At 36.3% G+C, this 16,387-nt stretch overlaps 1 protein-coding gene across 3 annotated transcripts in view; it reads right to left on the reverse strand.

Annotated features, from left to right (window-relative positions):
• LOC144471687 (putative G-protein coupled receptor CG31760) overlaps window positions 1-16,387 on the reverse strand; it is a 60,094-nt gene that overhangs the window by 33,558 nt on the left and 10,149 nt on the right. Inside the window, exon 1 of one of the 3 annotated variants that reach the window (XM_078183984.1) lies at window positions 6,078-6,097. The exons of the other annotated variants lie outside the window; for them this stretch is intronic. The gene's annotated coding sequence lies outside the window, so the exon portion shown is untranslated. Of the gene's footprint in view, window positions 1-6,077; window positions 6,098-16,387 lie in introns of those variants that run through there. 3 annotated transcript variants of the gene reach the window in all.

Below are 16,387 nucleotides of genomic sequence, written 5' to 3' on the forward strand. Positions count from 1 at the left end.
GAGCCTAGAATAATCGTATTTTCTCTGCCCGAATTGTTTATTTCTGTTTGCAAGGCGTGGGACAATTTGACAGAATTTGACAATTGGACAGAATTTATTGTAATTTGAAAAGTCTCTCGACATTTATTAGACAGTTATATGGAACGTAAATTTAACACCGCTGTATGAGTACACCGTTTAGGCGAGGAATATTGGAGTTGCTGGGAACACGGTTTTAAGGGGACATATAAATTTTATTAAACATACAGGGAGTGCTAACAATTTCGACATGGAGTTTAGCAGAAGAAGGCTGAACTTGTTTTCGGGTATAAGTTATTAATATTCTTTCTGTTGACGATATAAAGGCACTCGTCGAGGTTATGTCAAAGCGTCACTCGCGACTGCGTTTCGAGCCAGTAAATGTCGTTTGTTTATTTGTAGATTATGAATTTCATTCATGTATTGTAAAAATAATTAGATCAAATACGTAACAATGAAGGCATTCGATAAAGATTTTTAAAGATCTGTGACATTATTTTTAACTTATGAAATTTATAGAGAGGTAATGCAGACAATTTTTATTAGCAGATGAACATTTTGTTATTATACTTTTGATGTGCGATAATGATATTATAACAACGTTCATATTATTATTATAATTACGTTAGTTAATACAAAGTCCTATATTCTTTTTAAAACTGTTATGACTTTATTATGTAAAATTTTGATAAAATATATATAAATCCTTTGCTATCACAACGTCGTAGTAATTAGGTTAGAATCAACCTTTAGCAAAATAATTTCAATGCAAATAAACTGACTTATGAATTTATTCTATAACGATAACGTTTCCATCGTGCAATATAACTCATACAAAAATCATTTCTAAAACATAAAATGAAAGAACCCAGCCCATATTTCAGCTCCAAGATATTTCGCCCTTAAGTGCAGTTTCTTGTCACTTTTATTATAAACGTATTTTCAGAAATAGACATTGAACGGTATTTTATGTTTTGCTTTCGAATGGTATCCAATTGTAAAACAAACCATGATTTTCTACGCAAACCCGATGGAAACGTGACGAATAAAAATTGAGGAATGTTCGCTTTTCTGCAGATTAAAATATCAATATTTTTTTGATAATCGATACCGATCACCTCGAGTTTTTAATGAATAATAGAGGTATGTACGAGTTGATAGCGTCTCGGCGGACGTCTGGACGAATCCGACGATTTGCCACACTGTAACCTGAAACCTTGAAACAACGCTGAAATAATTAACGCCACGGAATCCGCAGGCCACCGTGCACCGGTCGGCTCAGACACGGGCAGATAATGAGCGGTTATCGGGGTTTCTGATATATTTTTTTCGAAACGGAAGACGCATCGCTCGCACAAGGACAGGTCTACAGCGCAGTAGAGACGATCGATGCAGCAACCGACAACCAGCTACCCCCAGATCGCACTTCCCTGCTCCTTCTCCTCCGTCTCTCCTCTGTCTCTCCTCTCTCTCTCCCTCTCTTCCTCCCTCCCTCTCTCTCTCTCTCTCTCTCTCTCTCTCTCTCTCGGTCATGGCATCTCTTTGTCTTCCCTCTACGCCGTGGCGCCTCTCCCCCGGTTCCTTTCCCGGCACCTCAACTTCCATTTCTCTTTTATCTTGCCGGCTATTTTTAACACTTTCTTCCGGCCATTCTTTAATTTGCAAATGGCTGGTAAGTCTTGAGAGCAGCGCCGAGGGTGAAACCGAAGTTATTCAGTTATCGAGGACCGTTTCTATAGACTGTTATCAAGCCGACAATCTCTCAGATTATTTTATGGCCAGCCTCGTTCCATTTCAATTCTCATCAGACCCGGCTAAAAATATTTCAACCGAGAATTACAAATACGCGCGGATGCTGTTACTCACCGGCTGCGGTTCGGTACAGTCGTTAAACAGTAATTTATTTCTGTATCGCGCGATATAGTGGATGAAACACTTAATTGATTTTACTGAAACACAGCATGTGTTTCGAACGTGTTTAATTTATAATGCGTAGCTGTAGCGTTTAATCGACATTTTCGTTATCGCGGCTGAATTGAAACACTTGAATATAGTATATAATAAGTATAATATATGTATGTATTAGGTTTACCGTTTTAATAAGTAATCGAGTATAAAATACCGAGTTTTAATTAGTATTCATACGTTCATTTGAGACATATATTTTTCATATATTTTATTTATATATTGCCATCACGTTGGCTAGAAATCATAGTTAACGAAATGAAATTGTATAATAAATATTATTGAATGTATGAAAAATGTATTATATTCTTTCACTTCGCAGACAGAACTTTCCTGTAGACCTTATATATATCATAGCAAATCATAGTAAAATTGTCACTATAAATAGATGTAATACTTAACAGATTATTATTATTATAAACTTGAACACTCATAGAATACTTAAATCGATTCGATAATATTAGTTAACTATTTTCGTTACCGCGAGACCACTGAAATAAAAATAATATCCAAACGACAAATCGAGAATAAATGATCGGGTTAGGTAATTTGCAGTAAGATTTTTATGCACCATCTTCGACCTGGTCATTTTAAGCTTTCGATGGCCGGCGTTCGTCGTGCCACTTTTCCCCGGTATCTTGCCGTCGCCTCAGCCTCCATTTCTCTTTTACTTACCCCGGCAATTTTCAAACACTTTCTTCCGTCCATTCTTTAATTCGCAAATGGCCAGGAACGCCATCGGAGAACAAAGTTGAGGACGAAACCGAAGTTATTCAGATATTGAGGACCGTTTCTATAGAGACAGTCTCGCCGAGCTAACAATCTCTTGAATCATCCTATCGCGCGCACCTCTCCACCGTTTTAATCCGGGCTGCGTATTAAACGTTAGCAAACTCTGCGACGTGAACTTTAATTGTCGGTTAATAATTTAGAGTACACTGTTAAATATGTTCGAGAGGATTGTGGGGAGAAATCGTTCAGCGCGTTGCAATGTAATAATTTAGGTTAAGATTGTTATTTGAGAGGAAACATTTAACGTTTTGTTAAGTATATAAATATTGCGTACATGGAGAAGTTTGTTGAAATTATTGATTAATTCCAGTGATCATTGAAGTTCATGGAATGTGAGTTACTGCAAGATTGCACTTTATGAATACTGACCCAAGTACGGTTAATGTATATTATTTAATAACAATTACAGGATTGGATTTATTTAACACTAATAGGTTATGTTAATTTTGTTAATTATGGTTTATGTTATAATATTGTATGAGCTTGAATGAATTATATACTCTAAATAATATCAGAAAGCAATCATCCTGATCAGTTTGTTGTCAAAGAAATATTAATTAAAAAGGAAAGAGTAAACCATCAGAGAGTTCTGTTTAGCGTTCTAATAGGATGCAAAAGGAGCTAAAAGTGTCATTAGACTGCTTACGTTCGCAACATCTTCTAACAGATCCCAACGAGCTACAAATGATGCATGCGCATTGACTCAGCAGTCAGATGTTAAATGATTCTTCGCGAACCGCTTGTTCCCTCGTAATTAATCGAACCTAATACAAACGATCCCAGTGCGAGTTATCCCAAGTTAACGAATTGGGTCGATCGTTTGACGCGCGAAATGGATCGCCGTATTATGATTAAACGCTAAGTAATGCATACGATAATAATTAATTACGTTACAGTCTATCCGAGTTCGCGCTAGCTTCCGTTTCCTTCGAAACTGAAAGAGATTTCGAAGCCACGGTACAATGTGAATAATTTACACGATTGCCGGATGAACCAGAACTTCTTGCGAAGATTTCATTACAGCATTAAAATTCTATCTATGCCGAAGTAGCAAATTCCGGCGGCGATGTTACCCGACTTTAACGCGGAGCCGTTGGAACGTTGAAAATTCTAGCGGACTGCGCGATGGTATTTCTAATTTGCGAATTTTGATTAACTTCGAAAATTATGGTAAAATAACTATGGGTTCCTGAGGTTATTTCAAGCAACTTTCTCATTAGCGCAAATGCGATCCGCGGCTTTGTTTACGAGTTATTAAGGAGAAACAGTGTCCAATGGGAAGCTAGATCAGCCGACGCGAGGCGGCCCAGTTTCGCTCGTTGGTTCGGCTGTCACGTGCCAGTAGATCTCGTATCTCATTGGCCACGGTTTTTCATTGATAACTCGTAAACAAAGCCGCGGATCGCATTTTTGTTAAGGAAAAAGTTGCTTGTATTAACCTCAGGAACCCCTTATTTACCGAAACTACTATAATTTGTTAATACCTTGTATACTTCTAGTACTATTATATAAACTTTTATGCAAGTCTCAGCTTTCGGAAAAAATTGTAAGCATCTTCACGTCGGTTCGCAAGTTTGTTTTACTCACTTATTTGTTTACAGGTTATTTTAATATGGTCGCTTTAACTATAAAGTCATTAACGAACACGGGTTTTACAGAATTAACGTGGACGATGTATAAATACGATAATATAAATAAGTTTTACAATGGTGAAGTCCGGTTTATAATTTGTTAAATAACAAAGGTTGAGTAGATTTATAAGAAGTGCTTCTAGAGGCGATATGAAACAACAGTTTCCTTGGCCAAAATGTTCTCCGCAACTTCGTCGATGATTTATTAACAATAAATACAGCTGTTCTGTTGCTTATCATTAACCTATAAAGCATTCAAAAATAACAATATAATGCACGCGCATTATTATTCAAAATCTGCTGACACTTTCGCCAAGAATTATACTCTTGTATCATATAATTTCGTATATAGTAACAAACATTTTATATTTATTCGTAAATACAATGTTAGAATTTTACAACAAATATTTACTGCTTTTACGTATTTACTGTGTTATTATTTTATGCACTTGAAAAGGGTGGGAAAATTAGTAACAATTTTCTATAATATATAGTATTATATAGCATATAGTAAAGTATATACTAAAGAATATAATATTATACAGTAAGTAGTAAAGTATACATATAGTATTATTTAGTATATAGTATTTTCAATAGCACAAAGTAATAGTATAGAGTAGCAGCACGGAGCGACAATAGTCTATACCATAGAGTGACGTGACGTGACAGTTACGTTTCTCTCGACGAATGGAAAGCTTGCGACCAGCAAAATAAAATATTTTCAAATCGTAGGACGCAGGATTGAATTTCGTAGGTGGTCCAATTGTCGAATTTCACACCGTTCGGGCGCTTCCTCCAGGGAGCAGTAAAAAATATCGTGTTCCAACACACACATACAGGACAGAAATAAAGGACAATAGGACGGCGCAGGCAGTACTGGAAAGAATCCAGGAACGATTGCACTGTCGCCCTAAGCTTTGAACATGCTATAAAGCTCGGCGTACAAGCACTTGTTCGTCTGCGCTGAACTTGAAAATTATTCAAACTGTCTGTGTCGCATCTGTTGCCCTAACAATGAGAGCATATCGAGCATCTTGGCTGATTTCAGAATTCCCGTATCACTCGAAATTCTCATATTACTCGATTGGCTAACTGATATATTATTACCTAAAAGTTATGGTAGAAACGTTCTATAGAATTTTTTCTTTTTTAATTTCACAGTAACTCAAAATTGAGAAGTTGGTCTGAATAAGTAGATAGCACTAGTGCCACGGTATAAATATTCTTATGCAAACATTTGCCTGGCAACAATTGATACTTTTTAAATATTATCGAATAAAATTTGTTGTCACTGCATCGACGAATATCAAATTTTCTGTAATTGTTTATAGCAATTTCGATACGTTAGTCCTTTGAGATTCGCGTTACCGTCGGTTTTTAAATTAATAGCGCACGGTATATTTCCGTTAATATTAATTACGTTATTACTCTTAAATTACGTTAACATTATTAATATTAGTGTGAAACATGGGAATAAAAATGACGGAAAATGCCCAGTTTACATTGTTTTATCGTTGAACGGGGCTACGTGATTATTTTAGGTGTTTTAGCTTTATGCAAATTGGTTTTCGTGACATGCCACGCTTAAAATGTGCTATAATAAAGTATATAGATTATAGTTAGAACTGTGAGGTGATAAAACGATACACTATTAAATTGAATTTATGCAACCTTGAGAAGATTTGCCGCAACGATCGGAATGAAACTTATTTCGTTTCCAAAAGTTTTTCCATTAAAAATATGGTAATAGATAGTATATTCCTGTAAAATAAAAACAAGTAAGTTAGTAACAATTATTATCGTATGTGCTTCATTTTTTAGAGATAGAAACATTGTTAATAACAATAATTATTATATACAGTATAGTTTCGAGAGATAGAAATATTATTAATGTTAATTATTAAGTACCGTATAGAACAGTTTCTAATTTACTTTACCATGTATTTCTAACTTAATCACAGCAACGAATATATATCTCTCACTTCATTTTACATTTTGTAAAAAATTCATAAACGTGTAATTGAAACACTCCACTAAAATCTGAATTGTAAAATAATTCGAACATCGCTCAGTTTAAAGGCCAATTATTATATATTTATCTCAACACTCTAAATTCTCACAATAACATATTTTATTAATTCAGCGAAAACACACATCGTTTCCCCCCGAAACTTTTTGAGAAAAATAAAAAAATGTCGAACTAGTAGCACGTGTAAAAAAAATACCAGTAAACAAAGCAAAACGCGTGTATTATTAACATAATATTACGCTCGCGCCGGTATGTTTATTCCATAATTAATTGCGCATCGTCGTATCAAATCGCCATCATAGAATTATAAAACAATTTGTTGCCCGACTAGTTCGCATAATTGATATCCTATCGTGCGTCGCAATATGCCGGCGCGCAAACTGGCTTTATCACTAAAGTTAATTACGGAAGACGTTAATAATATTCAAAATCGTCGGCTGAGCTGAAATTAGCGCAACGGCTCGATTGTTTGCAACACGGTTCTCTAACACCGAAGGAATACGAGAACGGAGAGAGGGAGAGCGAGAGAGAGAGCGAGAGAGGGAGAGAGCGAGAGAGAGAGCGAGAGAGAGAGAGAGAGGTGTACGTTCCGCAGAAGTTGGAACGAACTTCTCTAGCATCTAAAATCGATCGAATAATTTCCGTGCTTGCTCGATGCGACCGACGACGACGGGAGAAAATGAAAAATGTTAACCCCTCGTGGCGCGAGTTGAACGCCACCGAGAACGTAATAAGCCGGCGTCGTTGCTTTCCTCAATTAGGTTACGATTAAGGGAAATACGATCTAGTCACGCGAATTTATTGCCAGTCGCCGACATAATAACACGCTACTCTTGCGACATTCTATGTACAGTCGTTTAGCGTTGAGCACATGCCTTTCCTCGCACAGTCGAATATTTGTTCTCGAAACATGACCAACATTTTTTTATTCGCTTCCGTTAGAATAGAAGCACATGGGAAAGAAATTAGTAAAAATTCGAAAGAATAGAAAATTTATGAAAAATATCTAGAAATTTATTCGTTTGTGTCGTTTTATTTTTAAACAAATTTTCAGTGGTCAATGGTCAGAGATCAATTGACCAGTTAGTGATGAATGGTCAATGGTAAATTATAGCACCAATTACATCATTTGGCAATATTATTCTGCAAAATTGTTTACAGATAATTATTTGACAAGTACAAAAAAATAAGGATAATATAAAAAATAACGTAAACATATATGACTGATAAATGAGTGAACATATAAATATCTTTCTTTTATTATTCATTATATACATACCATTACTAAGGTACATTCCTTATTATTATTATTTCCAGTAATATTTGCGGTCATATAATCTCTACTAATATTCGCATTAAAATTTATGAAGGAAAACAAGAACGAAAAGCGTCGAAAAGCATCGAAAAGCGTCGAAAAGCTTTCCATTTTGAAGAAATCGCTCAACTTCGCGGTATTTTATGGTTCATGACTCGGCAATTGGTTTCCTCAATGCCGTGATTAATGATCGTCCCGAAGGTTGAGAAGCCAGTGATCGGAGCCACTCCGGAAACAGGTTCAACATCGTCGACCCTACTCTTTTACATGAGAACGGTCTTACGATGTCTCAGGGGATGAATAAGGATTCGCTGCAACACGCGATTGATCCCCGGAGACAATTAACATTTAGTTTGGCGCTATAAACAAATTTAATTTCAGCGGAGACTCAACTGACCGGTATCGGTCATTAATTTTCTACTTACACCCTCTCGAAAGTTTCGCATTTACTAATCCCCCTATTCGAAAATTCACCGTTTACGTAATAATAATTATTATCGAACAATAACAATTATTCGAACACCAGAAACACTACGCTTTAACTTGCTTTTAACAGTGCACAAACGACCCGCGTAATCTACAACATAAACAACTATTTATTGTTATAACGAGCAGCTGCGTGCCCGCGCAGTGATTCCAATTTCTGGTATCCTAAATTTCGGTTATCTTCGTTTATTTATCGGTGCGGGGTATTCGGTGAAATCGCGGCTATCGGTCCATGGAACAAATGCAATTTCGGTAGAAATAATGAACCGCGGCCGCGGCGCGGCTCGTTAAATTCTACTAAAAACGAAACGAATATTCTACCAAAAATGAAACGAGTACTCGGCTAAAAATGAAACGAATATTCTACTAAAAATGGACAGAGTACTCTACTAAAAATGTTCGAGCGTAATTCCGCTTATCTTGGCCGGATAGCGCGACGTCCAATGCAGGCTCTAAATGATAAATGAGGACGCGATTGGAGTGTTTCGAATTATCGTGCTAAAGGGATCAATATCGAGCCGGTTTATTAACTCGCGTGTCGTGTCAGCTGGCAAATTGGCGGTTTTGATCACCGCGGGGATCGTTAAAAATTCAGCGGCCTTAATGAGACTCCCGGTGAACAAGTCCCGAAACGTTCCCGAAGACACGACTCCGCGTGTTCCGGCGGTGGCCGTTTGCCGGTTCATCTTCGACGAGTTAATTGCATCAAAACTCGCGCTTGTTTTATCCCGGGCACGGAAGTACATTGATTTCTTACGTAACCGGGCCGCTGCGCTCGGCGAACTTTTACAAATAGATTTCGCGCAAGTCCTCCTATCGTTGCTCGTAAGTTTAAGTTAATTGGCTGCGAGACGTTCCGAATGGGTTGCAAAAGTTTTTACGAATGATCATTTAGCGCTAATAAGAAGTTCAGCTCTGCCAAAGATTACTATTTGGAATATTTGAGGGCAGTGTTTCAGAAAAAGAATAACAAAAATATGTGCTGAGAATACTGATGGCTAACGCTGCTTAACTATATCTGAGAGACTTAAATTTATATTAAATTTTAGCTATTCAAATAATAACAATTATTAAGTGAATATTAAAAGCGTTACTGCATTGAGAAAAGGATTTAGGTTATTTTTAATAATTCTATTTAGGTTATTTTAGAATAAACGTGGTAAATAAAATTGTAAATAAAAAAGAGGATTGTTAATACTGTTCATTTTTAAGCCTTCCGATTTGATAGAACAGTGTTTACATTCTTTTTTCATGATTATGTTATCTTATCATTGTGCGGTAACCACGATTCGACAGGATACAATTAGGACGGTGTAACGCGCGATAGTGAGCGGTTAGACGACGCAAAACAGTAGTAACAAAGTATTGTTAAAAAAACGAAATCGTAAGCAGTGCTCTTTTTAGATGCACACCATGTAAAATGCAAGGAAGTGTGATATAGGGTGATCCACGCATCTCGTGCACCGCCTTTCAAAATATGCATTGGATAACAAATTGTTTAATGCAAACGTTGCACAGTTTAAAGCAGCATTTTATTCTAAAAAAGAATACTATATCTTTTATATAAAATTATGGAAGAATATCGAATTGTAAGTGAAAAATGTGCGTACCTTTAGTAGCCCTAAATCTAATAATTAATAACTAATTTCGCACATAATATAACAAGTACATATAATATTATATACTAGTTCTAAATTATAAAAGTCATTTTTATATCTTCGAAGTAACAATATAGATATAGAAAAACAGGGAAACAATATTGACGATAAATACGCGTTGATAATTATTTAGAATGCAACGACCAGGCGGTTCTCCCCGGAACCATCGAATTTTTCAGCATAACGGGACCGTGCAATGTATATTAATGTTGTTTAAACAGATGATGAAATCATCGCTTCGTCGGATGAATCGCGCGCGCATTTCGCGGAACAGTTTTCAATTTCCCGGAACCATTGCGGCCATAGAGAGGAACCCGGAGATTCAGGGAAAAGTAATTTTCTTGAGAGACTTCGAGCGTCTCAGCGTGTTCCATTTCGGCCGCCGAACGGATAGGAACTGATATATTTTATCTATGCTGTATCTGCCATATGTACATGTTATTTTACTCGCATCCGGTGCTTTCTATGCGATAGAGACACGGTTATTGTACGCTCTTACGCAACTCGCATGGGAAATTTGTAAATAAGGCAATTCCGGCGGCAATTGTCATGCCGGAGGACACAGAGAAATATATCTGGAAATAAATTCAGCTCAACAAAACTAGAAATTTTAGTATTCGAGTGTTACGATTTCTATGTATAGGGTGGTTCGATAAGAATTGTAAATGAAACAATTTCTACAGCAATTGTTATACCAAAAAATAAGAAATTTACCTAAAAAAATATTTAGTTAAAAAAACTAGACCTTAACAAACAAACAAACCTTAAAAAACTACAAAATTTAGTGTTGAAGAGTTACAATTTCTATATACAGGGTGATTCAATGAAGATCGTAAATAAAACAATTTTAACGACAATTACCATATCAAAGAACACAAAACTTACCTACAAATAAATTAAATGCAATAAATTAGAAAACTTATTACAACAAAATACAAAATATAGAGTTTGCGTGTTATAATTTCTAAATACAGGGTGATGCGATAAAGTCGTGGTGCAACCACGTGCCGCACATGTAAAAGTAACATTGAAGAAAGTGAGTAGATGTAGTTTGAGAATGTGATGAAGCGAGATCGAAGAAAGCGGGGTGAAGGTGAAGTAAGCGAGAAAATCGAGTTCGAAAATATTCCCAATACGTGCACTTACTACTGAATGGGAATCGTCTGACTTGTCTGATCATGACTCGCTGATTCCACTTCCTGCGCGTTCTAATGCACCGAACACGATGAGTTTTCACACTCGATTTCAGGGATTGAGAAGGCTTTGAGAATAACCGTTTCGAATTTCAACAGAGGGTGGGACACCTAAATGGAATACCTAAATATTATTCTAGATTTTATTAACAAAACTCTTTTGTTCAGCGTTGCACCATTTTAGCTTCGCGTATGACCTTTCGCAGGTCATTCTTTTTATGAAAATTTCAGATTTTTGATCGCTTATTATATCGTAATAACTATGATTAATTCGTAACTATAATAAACTTAATAAGTATAATAGTTTCATTCACCTGTAATACCATGATCTTTATGTAGCCTTGAGTATTCAATAATTCAATATTTATAATTATATTTATGATTATATTTTAACAATAATTATATTAGAATTATTGTAATTATATTCTAACAATATTTATAATTATTCAAGAATTCAATAATTGTGTTACAAAGCATTACCTCCGTTATTATTAATGATTGTAACAAATTCTAGAGGAACGAATTGTATGATTGGAAGGGACATGTTCATAACAAATGATTAATATTCGATAAAAATTGCCTTCAGTATATGGCAAGATGCAGGAATTACAAAACTTTCTTCTAAATAATTTTAATTAGTTGTTAGTAAAAAAATAATATCCTTAAACTATTTACGTATTTTTACCATTTACTTTTCTCCTAATTTCATAAAATTCGCAATCATTCATAACAAACCGAGAAAATCTCGTAAGTGACATACGGTGCAAAGGAATACAAACCGCCGCGTTTACAAAATTCAAGGTCACCTTCATTCCTATAAAAATAATGCGAACAGAAAAAATTACATCATTCACTTCTTCTAATGTTTACAATTCGCAAGAAAAACGCCGACTAATCTCAGCGCGAACGCTCCGTGCGTCGTCCACCGGAGCCGCCATTTTGAATGGCTGACCTCGGGTCCCAGATTCGACATCCTCGAAAATTTGAAATTACAAAGTTCCGGAAAAACTTCTCAAGATGCTGACTTCGGGTGAAAAAATCATCGATTTCCGGAGCAACGTGCGATGATGAAACGAGTTCGCCAGTAACGAGCGAAACAATTGTTGAGAAACAATTTGTAGTACCGGACCCGGACGGTAGCGCGCAGAAATCGTCGCGCGTTGGATGCATTTAAAGAAATCCTGGGTCGTTCGGAGGCGAGCTGGGATGAAATAGCGACGGCAGCCCGGCTATTAGGGTCAACAACGGATTTCAGGAAAAATCGATAGACCGGATAGCACGACCCTCGATGGATATCGGTCTGTTGACAATCAAGGGCTGCATACAAGACCCGGCGGGGGAGATGGTAAGCCTTTTTTGAAAATTCTGTTCATTATCTTCATCTAAGGCCGCGGGGCGCACAAAGAGCCAACGGACGTCCGTTGTTATTCCAACGGCGTGTTTTCCCCCTTTATTCCCGGTTTTTAGAGACTGTTTCGTACACGCGCGTGCAACGATCCGACGACGGATATGCACACGACAACCGTCGATTGCTTCTGCCGTACTGTTCTAGCTCGTAAAATTTCAATGCATGAGCCACGCGGACTAAAAAGAGACACGCGGCGGACTTCGTTTGCGAACATTATTCGATCGGCGACGGCTTTGTTTATACGTTCACGCTTAATTATCGTACGAATGATACTTGATTACGCTTATAAATTGAATCGGCGTGACGCTAGTCGCGCGCAACAAACTTTCGGATTAATAGCTTATATTCGCTGATTGGTTTTTTAATGGTAGTTTTAGGGTCGGAAAACGGTCCAGAGTTTTTTAAGTAATTTAAGAGAATGTTTAAATTAAGAGATGAAGTGTATTTCTCAGACTGTTATTAAAAACAAAACTGTTGTTATTATACGTTTTTCGGTATAATTAGGTTAGTTATATTTTTTAGGTATACATGTTATTCCGTTCTTTTGAGTTCGAATAGAATTTCGTTCTTCTCTTATTAATATTGTAATATTCAAATGAATATACAACGAATATGTATTTATGGTATAGGATTAAAAAGATTATAAACGTGTGTATTTTACAACCTTACCTTATTATTATATATGCATATATTTATTATTACTATTCTACTTTCTCAAATTTTGAAACATGTTCCCGTCTTCCAAAATAATTGTTTAATGACTCGTTCCATTGAAATATTATTCTCATTAGAACGCGCAAATGTTATACAAACAGATAACATGGAAGCCCGCGTATTTACGATAAAATCGACTAGATTAATTGCAAAATAATGAAACCATTCAAGAGATATAAAAACGCACTTTACAAACTATAATGTCGATTCATTAAAATTATTAAAAAAATAAATAACTATATTTACACGCTCCCTCCATCCTCCGCGCGTTTCTAAAAAGCTAATTATTCCGAGTTCCACCGTGTCGCCCGACAAAGCCATACTCTATCGGGCAATTTAGTCGCCGCTCTACAAAATTAGGCACCAACACACGAGGACGCATCGGTCCTTTGAGTCTAGCCCGGCCTTGTCATTGGCCAAAGTGCAGCAAAGCGGGATCTACGGTGGGCCCCCCCTCCCCTCCCCGCCGCCGCATGTCCGATGTCCGCCTGGACGCTGCAAAAGGGGACGTCTGCCATTCTTTTTCATCCTTCGAACGAACGCGGCGACTGCAAAGAAAGGTTGACAGTTTTCCTGGACGGCGATCAAACTTCCATAGCCGGTGCGGCGCGTATCTGCCAAGCGTAATGCAAGTACACGGTAAAGGCTGATTCACGGTTCGTCCCGTCTCCCCGCCTCGTGCCCGAGCAACAATTTCAATCACAATGGCCGCCGCGGAGAAGATGCCGGACGAACGGCGCGGCGCTTCGAACCGCGATCTTTCGTGGATCATCCCGAGGACGAATTAGCGGCGACAGCCGAAGGATTTATGACGAGCGCGGTGAATTTGTAACGGGAAATTGTGGGTCGCGAAAGATTTATAGCGATGAATAATATATAAGGAGCGGTGCGGAATGTTTGTTAATTTCGTAGATTCTGCTTTCCAGTTTTCCTCGAATTTAATTGAAACGAATTTAATTTAAGTGTTTAGTTGTTGAGTGTGCGAACTTTGTACCGTGACATTGAGCAACAATTGTACTGTGTATTTAGTGAAATTGTTAAGAAATAAGAGATTCGTATTTTAGCCATATTTGGTTTTTAGAGATTGTAATAATAATTTAGAACAACTGCTTCCGTGTGGTAAGTTGTGCGATAGTTTCTTAGTAAATATTGTTAATAGTAAGCTAAGTTAGTTATCAAGCTATTAGGTTATAATGTAGGTGTTATACTTGTTATATAGCTGTATTGCAAAATTAGCTGCTGATAAATTCAATTGTTTAGCAAGTGTTATCAATATTATAGGTAGATTATGATAATTAGTAAGATTATAATTATAAATAACATAATAAATATAATATAACACAATATTATAAATATAATTAACATATTATAATTAATAACTTAATAATAATACATAAAAGAAGAATTTAAGTCGAAACTATTTATAATAAAATAGAACTGCAAGAATAAATTTTCTAATTTACGTTTCAAAATTGTCAAAATTATAAAAATTATAGAAGAACAGGTTTACCATAACATAAAACACATATAACAACAAAACTGATAAATAGTCGAAATTGGTACTCTTAACATAACTTAACATAACCCTAACATTTTATCAAACAAGTATTCAGTTTTAGTTTCGATGGTTTTAGCGTTAGAAAAAAAAGGCACGATACAACAATGACGTACCGTTTCGCCAGGTTGGTTTACGGGGGTGTATCTTGATTTACAATGGTTGAAAACAGTGGTTCGTCGCGCTGGTGCCGCTTTGGTACCATTGGAAATTAAAGCCGTCGGCGAGCAACGACAATGTGTTCGGTAATAATAATACCACAATACCGCCTTCAATTACGAAGGCAGACGGCATTCTGCCAAAAATAGAAATAAAACCGGTCGTCGGAAGCTTAGCAGAATGGGATCGTTTTCGAGGTCTGTTTACCGACCTCGTTCACGGGCATAATTCATCCGCCACGGTGCATAAACTTCGTCTGGAGCCGTGTCTAAGGAGAGAAGTATTAGTTTAGTCATTGGCTCGTTAAATTCCGCGGTGGGGCTATTTGCTGGCGGCGCGGTATTTATTACGGAAATGATTCAATGATCATCTGGCCCGGGGGTTATTTTCAAACTGGGTTTACGGGCCGACGGATTGGAAGCTGCGATTTTTTACAGAGATCGATAAGCGGTGTTTCTTAACCTCTCAGGCACGGATCTTACGCGAGTGAAATTTTTCATAGATAAATTACCATTTTTCTTAATATACTATTTTTTGGTATATTTATGCACAGTATTAGCTATATATATGCTTTTCTTAATGTATTGTATATATACAGATTCACTTTAATCGTTTATTTTGTTAGCCAATAATACAATTGAGTAAAACACGTAACATCCACAAAAGCCTCTATAATGGCGCGTCGTGCCTAAGAGGTTAACGATTGACGGATTCCATTTTCGATCCACGTGTTATCTTCGTTCAGGTTGAAGTAGCCTACTCGAAATGTTAGATAAAAATTTATAGTAAAATTGCGATCTCTCGAACGTTCAAAGTTTAGTGGAATTTTTTAAAATAATATAGGCGTCAGTGTATTTTCTTTATATTAAACGCAGCGAGATTTCGGAACACTTATTATTATGTATATCAATATGATTTGTATAAAACATTCTGATAACTGTGCTTATACATTTTACTTAATATTATATGCAGAAATATAATTAATGTAACAATATACGTGTCACATACTATGCATACATAATAAATATTTAATTATATTATCGTTATTAAATTAGAGACAAGGATTTCACTTACAATATTAATTATTAATTTGCATGTGATAATAACTGATCAAATATCTTAATTTTCATATCACTTATATTTTCTATTTACAATAAACAGGATTAACGTTAATATATGTAATATGTCATCATTTATAAAGAGTGTATAATTTTAAGCAAAATTAGTTAACCAAAGAGCTGATGTTTCAGTTATTTGTCAATTCCAAAGTTTCCTGCAATTTCGTTGAAACGAAAAGGAATGCAAAAGACAATGTTAAACAAATCTGTCTTCGCTGGCGTAATTGCAACTGCGTCCATTAATGTAAATTCATCGAAAAAGGATTGCGGTTGGATTGTTGCGTTTACACAATGTTGTCCGGTGGTCCGGAACAGCATAAAAGCTGAACAAAATTAGCATCCTCTG

The sequence above is a fragment of the Augochlora pura genome, chromosome 6 (genome assembly GCF_028453695.1).
Source record: "Augochlora pura isolate Apur16 chromosome 6, APUR_v2.2.1, whole genome shotgun sequence".
NCBI classification, from domain to species: Eukaryota; Metazoa; Arthropoda; class Insecta; order Hymenoptera; family Halictidae; genus Augochlora; species Augochlora pura.